Source organism: Ranitomeya imitator, chromosome 6 (genome assembly GCF_032444005.1).
Source record: "Ranitomeya imitator isolate aRanImi1 chromosome 6, aRanImi1.pri, whole genome shotgun sequence".
NCBI classification, from domain to species: Eukaryota; Metazoa; Chordata; class Amphibia; order Anura; family Dendrobatidae; genus Ranitomeya; species Ranitomeya imitator.
Window position 1 is genome coordinate 559,527,485 of NC_091287.1, and position 14,068 is coordinate 559,541,552.

Consider the following 14,068-nt stretch of genomic DNA (forward strand, 5'->3'; position numbering starts at 1 on the left):
GCCGAAGGGCATGATCGGGGACTTGTACAGTCTGAAGGTGTGATAAAGGCGGACTTTTTCTGCGCCTCAGGGCTCAGGAAAATCTGCCAATATCCTCGTATCAGATCCATTATGGTCAGATATTCTGCGCCCGCTAACCGCTCAAGCAGCTCCTCGATGCGCGGCATTGGGTGCACATCAAAGGCTGTGAAGGTGTTGAGACCCCTGTAGTCCACGCCAAACTGAGTGGTCCGATCCTTCTTTGGCACGAGAACTACAGGTGAGGCCCACGCGCTCTTTGACCATTGAATCACCCCCAGCTGTAAGATTTCAACGATCTCCTGGTGCATAACCTACTGCACCTCGTCAGAGATCCGATAGGGTGTTTGCTGTAGTGGGGCATGATTCCCGGTGTCCACCTCGTGGACCGCTAGCTCAGTCCTTCCAGGCCGGTTGGAGAAAACGGCCTGGAAGGGTTCCAGCGTGGTCCGCAACTGTGACCGCTGTGGTTCGGTTAACAAGGCGCTTACCTCCACGTCCTCGATGGACCCAACGGCCAGCATGTCCAGGAGGGGATCTTCCTCCCTGTCTTCGGGCAGGCTGCAGACCAGTAGGACGTAGGCCTCACGTTCATGATGAGCCGTCATCATATTGACGTAAAAGGCCTTTCGCCTACCCCGAGCGTGGTCAAGCATGACCACGTAGGTGACTGGGTTGAGCTGTTGGTGGACGACGTACGGGCCCTCCCTGGTTGCCTGAAGCTTATCCTTTGGTACAGGGACCAGCACCCACACCTTTTGACCCACCTGGTAGGTCCGCTCCCAGGCGTTCTGGTCATACCAGTGCTTCTGATCAGCCTGAGCCTGCGTCATGTTGTCATGCACAGACTGCGTCAAGGTTTGCATTTTGTCATGGAAGCGCAAGACATACTCCACTATGGACAATTCAGAAGGGTTCAGCTCCTCTTCCCAGGATTCCCTTACCAACCCAAGGGGTCCCCGGACTCACCTGCCGTAGAGGAGCTCGAAGGGCCAGTCGAGGACTATGGAACCTCTCGGTCAGCAAATAGCAGGTATGGGAGGTACCACTCCCAGTCGCGTGCTTGGGTCTCAACCAGCATGCATAGCATCTGTTTGAGGGTGCCATTGAAGTGCTCACACAAGCCATTGGTCTGAGGGTGATACGCACTCGATACCAGACGCTTCACCTGCATTCTCTTACAGAGAGCCTCCATTAGGCGAGACATGAATTGGGTCACTTGATTGGTAAGCATCTCCCTGGGAAATTCTACCCATGAAATGGCCAACAGTGCATCCGCCATCTTATCTGCCCTAGTTGAGGACAGAGCCACTGCCTCTGGGTACCGGGTAGCGCAGTCTACCACAGTGAGGACGTATTGCTTTCTAGAGCTGCTGTGGATGGCCAGCGGGCCCACAATGTCCACCGTGATCCTCTGGAAAGGCTCCTCTATCACTGGCAAAGGGATCAGGGGAGCCTTAAGAGCAGGCCCTGCCTTCCCCACTCTTGTGGTGATACAGGAGCAGCAGTAGTTTGTCACATCTGTACCCATCTTGGGCCAATAGAAGAGTTGAGACAGCCGGGTCTTAGTATTGTTAATCCCCAAGTGTCCAGCGAGCGGGATGTCATGGGCAATCAGCAACAACTCACCCCTGAATTGGTGCAGGACAACAGCTGTCTCTCCCACAACCACTCCTTTTGGGATTTTCCGGGTACTGTCTCCCGGAACAACATCCCTTGTTCCCAGAACACCCTCTCCTGATCAGTCACGGAGGTGGGCGTCTCGGCAAGGTGTCTCAAATTCTCCTGGCTAGCATCTGAGTGCAGAGCTGCTTGGAAATCCTCACTAGGGGCAGCCAGAAGTGACGTCAGGGTCCCTTCCCCACGGGAACCCTTTGGGACCTGCTTTGGGCCCATCTCTGGTTCAGTCATGCCTGTGACTGAGGAGGGTCCAGGAGGCAGAACGTAATCTGCGTTCCGGGCACTCTGACTATGGGTGACAGCAGCTACGTAGGCTGTCTCCCCGGGGATTTCCACAGACCCATCAGCTGGCGCTGCTATGGGTACTACCTCCCCATCCACCCCCAACATCCCAGAAACAGTGCTACTTAAGGGGCAGTCACCTTCCTCTGTGGCACTGGTCAGTTGCACAGCATCACCTTCCTCATGGGTCCCATGCATCTCCCCATTTCCCTTAGCATCATCACTTGCTCCTGTTAGGGGTTCCTCATCCATCACACCCCACAAAGCGACGTGGCTGAGCACTCCTGCACCTGTGCACACATTATTCTCAGGACATAAATGGTTAGCAAGTAACGCATGCACATTTTCATCATCAGCATCATCAGTATCATCCTCGGCTTTTTCAGAAAAATGATTATCAAGTAAACTAACACTCGGGGTACAAGATACTGACACTCGTGGTACAGGATAATGATGCTGACACTCAGGGTACAGGATAATGACGTTGACACTCGGGGTACAGGATAATGACGCTGACACTCGGGGTACAGGATTATTACGCTGACACTCGGAGTACAGGATAATGACACTAACACTTGGGGTACAAGATACTGACACTCGGGGTACAGGATAATGATGCTGACACTCAGGGTACAGGATAATGACGTTGACACTCGGGGTACAGGATAATGACGCTGACACTCGGGGTACAGGATAATGACACTGACACTCGGGGTACAGGATTATTACGCTGACACTCGGAGTACAGGATAATGACACTAACACTCGGGGTACAAGATACTGACACTCGGGGTACAGGATAATGATGCTGGCACTCGGGGTACAGGATAATGACGTTGACACTTGGGGTACAGGATAATGACGTTGACACTCGGGGTACAGGATAATGATGCTGACACTCGGGGTACAGGATAATGACACTCGGCTCAGAGTACAGAATAATGACGCTGACATTCGGGGTACAGGATAATAGCACTGACACTCAGGGTACAGGATAATGACACTAACAATCGGGGTACAAGATACTGACACTCGGGGTACAGGATAATGACACTGACACTCACGGTACAGGATAATGACACTGACACTCGGGGTACAGGATAGTGATGCTGACACTCACGGTACAGGATAATGACGCTGACACTTGGGGTACAGGATAATGACACTGGCACTCGCTGTACAGGATAATGACGTTGACACTCGGGGTACAGGATAATCACGCTGACAGTTGTGGTACAGGATAGTGACGCACTGTCCCGGCTCAGGTCCCTTCCCTTACGGCCGCCTCACTTTGCTGTGCTCCAGGTTGGGTTTTAGCTTTCCATACAGTCTCGGAGGCATTGTCTCCTCCAGTCTCTTGGGCCCAGTGAGAGACACTCTGAGAGTTGAGACTGAAGAGTTGTGTTCGGACGCTCCACCTGCCAGTGACATTGTGCCGTCATCTTGATTCTGGCATAACCCCAATTCTGTGCCGGATATGCCCATCTTGGCTGAGGAATGGCTGACCGTGTCTTCTGATCCACTCATATCTCCAACTTATCCCACATCTCCTCTAAAGATTAGTATATGATTGCACAGAAGAGGCTTGTATAGAGCGCTGGTCACACACAGGTATGCACAGTGTCCGGTTTACAGCCTATTAGTGATGCCCATACTATTAGAACAGGTGGGCTGCTCAGCACACTCTAAATGCATCCCATGAGGGCAGACACCCTAGTTTACAAGGCTAAAAATACTGGGTCTGGCTGCACCCTGAAAAATGAAGTTCAAAAAACATATACAGGTCCTTCTCAAAAAATTAGCATATAGTGTTAAATTTCATTATTTACCATAATGTAATGATTACAATTAAACTTTCATATATTATAGATTCATTATCCACCAACTGAAATTTGTCAGGTCTTTTATTGTTTTAATACTGATGATTTTGGCATACAGCTCCTGATAACCCAAAAAACCTGTCTCAATAAATTAGCATATCAAGAAAAGGTTCTCTAAACGACCTATTACCCTAATCTTCTGAATCAACTAATTAACTCTAAACACATGCAAAAGATACCTGAGGCTTTTATAAACTCCCTGCCTGGTTCATTACTCAAAACCCCCATCATGGGTAAGACTAGCGACCTGACAGATGTCAAGAAGGCCATCATTGACACCCTCAAGCAAGAGGGTAAGACCCAGAAAGAAATTTCTCAACAAATAGGCTGTTCCCAGAGTGCTGTATCAAGGCACCTCAATGGTAAGTCTGTTGGAAGGAAACAATGTGGCAGAAAACGCTGTACAACGAGAAGAGGAGACCGGACCCTGAGGAAGATTGTGGAGAAGGACCGATTCCAGACCTTGGGGAACCTGAGGAAGCAGTGGACTGAGTCTGGTGTGGAAACATCCAGAGCCACCGTGCACAGGCGTGTGCAGGAAATGGGCTACAGGTGCCGAAATGGGCTACAGAGAAGCAGCACTGGACTGTTGCTAAGTGGTCCCAAGTACTTTTTTCTGATGAAAGCAAATTTTGCATGTCATTCGGAAATCAAGGTGCCAGAGTCTGGAGGAAGACTGGGGAGAAGGAAATGCCAAAATGCCTGAAGTCCAGTGTCAAGTACCCACAGTCCGTGATGGTGTGGGGTGCCATGTCAGCTGCTGGTGTTGGTCCACTGTGTTTCATCAAGGGCAGGGTCAATGCAGCTAGCTATCAGGAGATTTTGGAGCACTTCATGCTTCCATCGGCTGAAATGCTTTATGGAGATGAAGATTTCATTTTTCAGCACGACCTGGCACCTGCTCACAGTGCCAAAACCACTGGTAAATGGTTTACTGACCATGGTATTACTGTGCTCAATTGGCCTGCCAACTCTCCTGACCTGAACCCCATAGAGAATCTGTGGGATATTGTGAAGAGAAAGTTGAGAGACGCAAGACCCAACACTCTGGATGAGCTTAAGGCCGCTATTGAAGCATCCTGGGCCTCCATAACATCTCAGCAGTGTCACAGGCTGATTGCCTCCATGCCACGCCGCATTGAAGCAGTCATTTCTGCCAAAGGATTCCCGACCAAGTATTGAGTGCATAACTGAACATTATTATTTGATGGTTTTTTTGTTTGTTATTAAAAAACACTTTTATTTGATTGGATGGGTGAAATATGCTAATTTATTGAGACAGGTTTTTTGGGTTATCAGGAGTTGTATGCCAAAATCATCAGTATTAAAACAATAAAAGACGTGACAAATTTCAGTTGGTGGATAATGAATCTATAATATATGAAAGTTTAATTGTAATCATTACGTTATGGTAAATAATGAAATTTAACACTATATGCTAATTTTTTGAGAAGGACCTGTATATAAATAATATATGAGGTATTGGTCAATATTTTGGCCAAGTTATGTAAGCCCGCAACCCGCGCTAAGGGTCCTCATATTTGCAAGTCCTAACGCTAAACTTCATTGAAAAACCACAAAAAGAGGACTAAAAATCCTCCAAAAATTCAAGAATTAATATAGCACAAAGGGACTGTACTCACCTGTCCAGGTGTCTTATAGACGCTTCTCCACTACTAAGCCGTGGGCTTGATGTCACCGGACAGTACAAAGGTGACATCAACCCCACAAATATGTATCCCACTTGCCACCGCCACAGGACAAGTGGGAAGAGCCGGGTACAGCTCCAGAACTGGCACATCTAATACAGCTCTGTCACTATAATGTATTTCCCTGATAGCACAACACTGTGGGTTTTGACCCCCCTTCTCTCTTTGTTTCTGCTGTGTGTGTGAAGCTATTCTTCTCAATGCTCTGCCCTGCCCCCCAGCCAGGAATGTTTATTGTGCTTGTAGATGCACAAATCTCCCTCCAGCTGAAACTGGGCTAGTCCTCCCAAAAAGCCATGAGGGTCTTTGTTCTATGATGATAAGATATTGGGCCACCGATTTGGGCTAGAGCTGCTAAACACTGTAAGCGCGAGCCTCTAAACCAAATGGGTGCAAAGTAAGGATTTCTCTGGAACCGTGTGTCCCAACTAGCCCGAATTTGGTACCAATAGAAAGCCAATTGTAAAATAAGATGAATGAGGGGTGTGCTGTGATTCTGACATGTTCTGGAGCAAAGATACGGGAAATATAAGAATTGACGTTATACTTTGTAAGACCGAGGAGAGAGGAGGGTCCAGGGAAACCAGCCTCTTTAGTGATGTCACAAGGCTGCAGTTTTTAAGTTTCTGCACTTCACCCAGCCTTCAGTTTTTGCCTGAGGAGCTGTACTATGCACTGGGACATCTGGGCTCTACCTGCCCGCATGGTTTTGCCTGCAATGATCTGAACACATGTAAGTGTTTCTTTCTGTTTTAATCCATGTTATTTTATAATTACTTTGTACATACTTTCAATTGTCTCTTATTGTAACATCCTTGTAATATTTTTATAAACACTGCCTAATCTTTCAGAGTAAAGTATTTAAATTACTAGTTTTATTCTCCTGCTCTAAAACGTACCCTATGTCTCTGGAAGGGAATTACGCTACTGATTTGGTTTGGCTTCGGACCCGTTAATCGAAGCTGGTGGCGGCATACCGTGTCCTGTGCTTTTGGGAGTCGTTGTAGCGACGGTGGCATTCAAAATTATTGTTCCTTCCTGAATGGGAGTAGTTATAACACCCTCGCTGCAGCGTGCCCAATAGCCAGTACATAGCAGGCAGCCTTTCTGGAGACTAATTACCCTAGGTGCAGTACCCAATCTGACCTGAGGGTAAGGGGGCGCCAGAGAGCTGCAAGGAGAACTGTAAAGCGGGATATACATAAATCTCTGCAGTTCGTGTCATATTGTAGGAGCAGTGGGATAACTAAAATAAGCCCCTTCTGTAAATTGATAGGTCAATAGCCTTGTGTGTGTTTTCATCACATTTGAGCAGTGGAGGGATAACTACAGTAAGATAAGCCCCCTGCACATGTGATAGCCGTGGACTGGCCAAAGGTCACCCGGATCGTGACGTACTGTTGCCAGTCACGGTGTGAACCGTGACATATTGGTGACAGTCACGGTGCGAATTGTGACAAGCTCTGCAAAATTGTCAGTTTGTATGATTTTTCGCTCTATAGGTATATTTTAGAGTAAAATGTAATTTTTACCAGAGATCTGGTCGTTGCAGTATGACACTCTGCCACTAAGGGGAGTGATGGTACGTCTGATGGCACTGAAGGAATTCTACTGACCAGGTATCACCAGCACACATTACACTTCACACTCCGGCCACCAGGGGGAGCAAAAGGCTTTATTTATTGGGCCACTCCTGGTAAAACTAGGGGTTGGATAGGAAGTTAGTCAGAAGCTGACTGGGTTGGATTCAGGCAACATCCTGTGGCAGGGGGTGTTGCAGGGAGAAGACACAGGGGGGTCCCTGTCAGACGTGGGAACCTGGCAGGTGCCTAGCGAACAGAGCAGAACGTTACGGAACCGTGCCTGCACACCCCGTGGCGGTATCCTAAGAAAGAGACACGAAAGGAAGGGTATTGTGAAACAGTGAGAAACGAGATCAAGCACAAAGGAGAACCAGTAGAAGTCGTGCCGTGAGACCGAGGCAACATCCTACTGAGGCGCGTAGCCGGTGGCCGAAACACCGCGGAAGTAACTGACTCTAGGCCTTACTTCAAACTCCGCAGGACAGTTAATTATAGGTTGGCTGTCTACCTTAAATTTCCTACGAAGACATAGGGGGCAACGCGTGGAGAGGGGCGTCTCTAGGATCCCGGAAGAGCTCCGAGCCTTCCTGTCATACGGGTGCGTCCTAGCCATAACATACTGGGGGACGAGAAACTAGTAACATCTGGAACAAGCGAGAGAGAATTAGAAAGAACGAACGATCGAGAACAGCAGTTGTGAGGACTATCCCGAATGCTCAGCAGGGTAGCACTACAACACACAGGCGCTAGTGGTAGGCACTGATTTCCACCTGCAAAGGGAACTCTGGAATTGCCCATCGGACCGGCCGGTCTCAGATACCCCTGTTAAGCGTGCTCTGGATTGAGGATCCTGAAGTCTTCAGTAAAGAGGTAAAGAGACTGCAACCTTGTGTCCTCATTATTGACTGCACCTCACACCATCACCATCCACCTTACTGGGAAGCCCTGGGGACATACTTCACCTGTGGGAAGGTATACCATCCAGCTGCCATTCCATCACCCCAGCGGACCCCAAGCGGCGTCGGTCACCCTGACCGAACACCACAGGTGGCGTCACGAAACCTTGACAGACTCCTATCACCTTTTCTTGGACGCCCCTTAGCAGGGTCACGGACCGGGTCTAGCCACCGTGACAGCCTCAGAACCGAATCAGAGAGGCCCGGTACCGAGAACTCGTGGCCCTGTGTCTGGGGGCGCTCCACATGCTTGCCACCAGACTTTCACACTGCTTCTGGCGCAAAAATGTAAGCACTTCTTCCTTGTTTGATGGCTTGTGACTATTCATCATCCACTTGATTATATTACAGAGATTTTCAAGGGGGTTTAGGTCTGGAGAATGGGTTGCCCATGACAGGGTTTTGATGTGGTGGTCTTTTAATTTTTGCCAGAGCTGTAGATGCACTTTTTCTGAGCAGCTGCGGGCTGCTATTTTTAGGCTGGGGGGTGGGGGGGCAATATCCATGGCCCCTTACCAGCCTGAGAATGCCAGCCCCCAGCTGTCTGCTTTAGCAAGGCTGGTTGTCAAAAATGGGGAGGACCCCATGCCATTTTTTAAAATTATTTATTAAAATAATTTAAAAATATGGCGTGGGTACCTCTCTATTCTTGATAACCAGCCTTACTAAAGCTAAGAGCTTGGGGTTGCAGCTGCCAGCTGTAAGTTTTGCCTGGCTAGTTATCAAAAATACAGGGGAAACCACGACTTTTTTTCTTTATTTATTTACAACACAGGGGTCGACTGATGAATACTCCCATCAGCCACTCCTGCTCTCACTGTTAGCGACAGCATGTGTAGGGTGATATAAGCGGCAGTCACATTGTCACGGAACGGAACGAGGCGGCTTAGCTTAGTTAGCTTACGCTGCCACGCCGCCAGGCCATGATGACGTGTGGCGTGCGTCCCAGGTGATAATAGACTGTGGACCCACTGGTCCACAGGGGGGACCTGGGCCTACCTAGACTAGGGAAGGGCAGCGACCAGGGTCTGTGGCAGCTGAGCATGTGGGCAGGGTGGTGACATGCAGGAGTAGATGACACAGCACAACTTCAGGTATGAAGAAACAAAGTTTACTAACAAAAGTCACCATACAGAAAACAAGACATTACAATGCCAGGCTCCCGATTCCGCACATCTAACAAGGTTGAACATCACATGTCAGCAGACATCAGACAATGGCAAGAGGTCATCATGGGTTGATGCAGTCCAGGGTCATCTGGCACAAGCATATCAGGAGAACCTTTCTTAGGCCTCAGACATAGCACAGGCACAGCAGGAGAACATCAGACACCGCCCTCGAACAGACGTCATCACGGGATGGACCCCAAGGAAAAGGCCAAACATCGGTACATCGAGCAGCGGTCATCAAGCTCCATGCACCAGACAGTGAACGCCAGACTCTGAACATCGGACACAACCTAGAAAGGAACTCAAGCGGGATGGTGAAGCACCGCAGCATCGGACCAGAGCTGGACACAGCTAGAGCCGCATAATAAGCTGAGCACAGCATAGTAGACGCTCAGCAGAAACACTGGACTCTATCTTCAAAAAACGAACACAGGTTAATCTTCGAGACTCCGGTCTCTAGAAGCTCACAGTCACTGGGTACATGGTACATGACATAGAAGGACTTCAAGAACATCACACAGCAAGAATCCACATTCAAGGGCAAGGACTTTGGTACCAACAGATAGACAGGAGAAGTCCAGGGACAAAGACATCAGCTTTCCTAGAACTGATAGCAGACAGGAGCTGAAGACCAGGCAGACCAGGAGCAACATGGAGGACCAAACACACATGGCTAGGTTCAAAAACCTAATGAGAAGCTCTGGAAACGCCCTACAGGGAAGAGGAACTTTAAATAGGAGCTGCCTCTCAGCAATAGTTTGGGGACAGCAATTCAAGCGCACACACTGCCCCTAATAAAAGCGGGGAAGGTGTGGCCGTGCATACCCTGTACAGCATAGCCAGCACAGGAACTGAAGCCTAGGGCACCTGGCAGCTGTCACAAGCCTGGACACATGTGGAAAGTCATGCATCAGCTGCAGAAGACCTCGCAACCCACGGATAGCTTCCATAGAGGCAGCCAGGGACCGCACACGCGGATGGTCGTAAAGCAAAACAAAGACTCTACAACACATGCACAGCTACACAGCTGTTGTGAATTCTGCTCTTGGGTTCCCTCCAGTGGTTGTAGGTGGGAATGCAGTTGTCTCTGACTCGCAGTCCTGGCCAGGTGTATCGGATTATTACAATTCTGACTGGGATATTTAGGTGTGCAGGATCCTTTAGCCCTTGCCAGTTGCCAATGTTCCTTGTGAAGTGTTGTATCACTTTCTGGCTTCTCCTGCTTGCTGCCAAATTCAGCAAAGATAAGTGTTTGGTTTTTGTATCTGTGGCACACTGCTGTGTGATTGTTTCTGTTTTATTCCTGCTCTAATTGTAGGATTCACTGGATTTGCTTATTTACGCTCCTATATCTTTTAGTTAGATGTAGGAAGTTTTTTTTGTATATTCTGCTGTGTGTAAAGATTCTGGAATTTCCTAGTGCCTGTTCGCCCTGATCCAAGATGGAGTCTTGTATCTCGCCCTGTCATGGAACTTCCTGTCTGTCCAGATTATTTAAGTCCGGGTCATGTGTGCTAAGGTGCCTGAGTATTTTGTGCTGCTGGCTCCTGAGCTTCTGCTGGTGAACTCCCTGCTACTTCTGTTCACTACTCAGTGGTCTGCATTCAGCTATCTCTGGAACCTCTGCAACGGGCTGCGTACCTGTGGAGGTATCTTCCTTGTTTGCAAAACTTTTCCCAGTGTTGTGCCTCTTTGCACAACCACACCAGGTGAGCAAGATTCAAGTTGTGCTTGTCTCATTCAGGAATATTTACTCATTTGCTACGCTTAGATAGCGCTCTCTCTTTTTCCCTCATCCTCTCTTTCCCAGGACTGCATTCACACAACGCCTCATCTGTGAATTACTGGACTCCTTCTACAATTACTGTGTACATGTGTGATCGAGTTTTGCTGGACTTCCTCATTTAAGGACTGTGTGCATTTGCACTAATAACCTTATCGGACTTCCTTGTTTATATATCTGTTCGCCTCTCCATTTGCTGTGACTTACTATATTGTGCTGAGGACCTCGTCACTGTAACAGGAATATCTGTATTATGTTCTGTCTGCTATTATTTACTATATAGAGCTGATGACCTCGTTACAATTGCAGAAATATCTGTTTACTTTTCTGTTTTGAGTAAAATATTCTTTGCTGCAACTTTGTTCTCGGACTGGCTTTATCCCATGCTATTAGATTCCATAGTATCCATATAATTATTACACTGTGGATTATTTTGAAGGGTTTTAATACTGACCACACAGAACTCTGTTCTTTCCTGTCCTATCTAGCTAGAGTGGCCTCCTGTGCTAAATCCTGTTTTTCTGCCTGTGTATGTTTTTTCCTCTCCGACTCACCGCCAATATTTGTGGGGGGCTGTGTTATGATCCGGTGGTTTGGACAAATAATGGACCTGATAGTTACTGATAATAAGGACAAGCTCTGGGACGTGGAAACTCTGCTGACCGCAATCCCTAATCCTATCAAAACACACTAGAAATAGCCGTGGATTGCGCCTAACGCTCCCTATGCAACTCGGCACAGCCTAAGAAACTAGCTAGCCCTGAAGATAGAAAAATAAAGCCTACCTTGCCTCAGAGAAATTCCCCAAAGCAAAAGGCAGCCCCCCACATATAATGACTGTGAGTAAAGATGAAAATACAAACACAGAGATTAAATAGATTTATCAAAGTGAGGCCCGACTTACTGAACAGACCGAGGATAGAAAAGGTTACTTTGCGGTCAGCACAAAAACCTACAAAAGACCACGCAGAGAGTGCAGGGAAAAATACCTTCCGCACCGACTCACGGTGCGGGAGGCGCCCCTCTGCGTCCCAGAGCTTCCAGCAAGCAAGGCAATATAGACAAAAGCAAGCTGGACAGAAAAAATAGCAAACAAGCAAAATAGCACAGAGGAAACTTAGCTTCTGCTGGAGCAACAGGAACTTAGAACGATCCAGGAGCGAACTAGAGCCATAGTACAACATTGACAGCTGGCATAGGGCAAAGATCTAAGTGGAGTTAAATAGAGCAGCCCACTAACGAATTAGCCTCGTCACCTGTGGAAGGAAACTCAGAAACACCCACAGGCACCAGAGAAAGTCCATGGACAGAACCAGCCGAAGTACCATTCATGACCACAGGAGGGAGCCTGACAACAGAATTCACAACAGTACCCCCCCCTTGAGGAGGGGTCACCGAACCCTCACGAGAGCCCCCAGGCCGATCAGGATGAGCCAAATGAAAGGCACGAACCAGATCGGCCGCATGAACATCAGAGGCAAAAACCCAGGAATTATCCTCCTGACCATAACCCTTCCACTTGACCAAGTACTGGAGTTTCCGTCTCGAAATACGAGAATCCAAAATCTTCTCCACCACATACTCCAACTCCCCCTCAACCAACACCGGAGCAGGAGGGTCAACGGATGGAACCACAGGCGCCACGTATCTCCGCAATAACGACCTATGGAACACATTATGGATGGCAAAAGAATCTGGAAGGGCCAAACGAAATGACACAGGATTGATAACCTCAGAAATTTTAAACGGACCAATGAAACGAGGCTTAAACTTAGGAGAGGAAACCTTCATAGGAACATAACGAGACGACAACCAAACTAAATCCCCAACACGAAGTCGGGGACCCACACAGCGCCGGCGGTTAGCGAAACGTTGAGCCTTTTCCTGGGACAATGTCAAATTGTCCACCACATGAGTCCAAATCTGCTGCAACTTATTCACCACAGTATCCACACCAGGACTGTCTGAAGACTCAACCTGCCCTGAAGAGAAACGAGGATGGAAACCAGAATTGCAGAAAAACGGCGAAACCAAAGTAGCCGAGCTGGCCCGATTATTAAGGGCAAACTCAGCCAACGGCAAAAAGGACACCCAATCATCCTGATCAGCAGAAACAAAGCATCTCAGATATGTTTCCAACGTCTGATTAGTTCGTTCGGTTTGGCCATTTGTCTGAGGATGGAAAGCCGAGGAAAAAGACAAATCAATGCCCATCCTAGCACAAAAGGATCGCCAAAACCTCGAAACAAACTGGGAACCTCTGTCCGAAACGATGTTCTCCGGGATGCCATGCAAACGAACCACATGCTGGAAAAACAATGGCACCAAATCAGAGGAGGAAGGACACTGGCTTTGGGCTCATCAAATACATCTTGATAATCCGACAAAAACTCCGGAACTTCAGAAGGAGTAGAAGATGAAATTGACAAAAATGGAACATCACCATGTACCCCCTGGCAACCCCAGCTGGACACAGACATAGATTTCCAGTCCAATACTGGATTATGGACCTGTAGCCATGGTAACCCTAAAACGACCACATCATGCAGATTATGTAACACCAAAAAACGGATATCCTCCTGATGTGCAGGAGCCATGCACATAGTCAATTGGGTCCAGTACTGAGGCTTATTCTTGGCCAAAGGCGTAGCATCAATTCCTCTCAATGGAATAGGATGCTGCAAGGGCTCCAAGAAAAAACCACAGCGTCTAGCATACTCCAAGTCCATCAAATTCAGGGCAGCGCCTGAATCCACAAATGCCATAACAGAATAGGACGACAAAGAGCAAATTAGAGTAACGGACAAAAGAAATTTAGACTGCACCGTACCAATAATGGCAGACTTAGCGAACCGCTTAGTGCGCTTAGGACAATCGGAGATAGCATGAGTGGAGTCACCACAGTAAAAACACAGCCCATTCTGATGTCTGTGTTCCTGCTGTTCAGCTCTGGTCAAAGTCCTATCACACTGCATAGGCTCAGGCCCATGCTCAGATAGTACCGCCAA

The 14,068-nt window shown here is 48.2% G+C and overlaps 1 long non-coding RNA gene across 1 annotated transcript; it reads left to right on the top strand.

Moving 5' to 3' along the window:
- The first annotated feature begins 10,790 nt into the window (after positions 1–10,790).
- Positions 10,791–11,415, top strand: LOC138641529 (uncharacterized). The gene is made up of 2 exons (XR_011313905.1): positions 10,791–10,986; positions 11,088–11,415. It is a non-coding gene; the product is annotated as an uncharacterized lncRNA (long non-coding RNA).
- Positions 11,416–14,068: the final 2,653 nt, after the last annotated feature.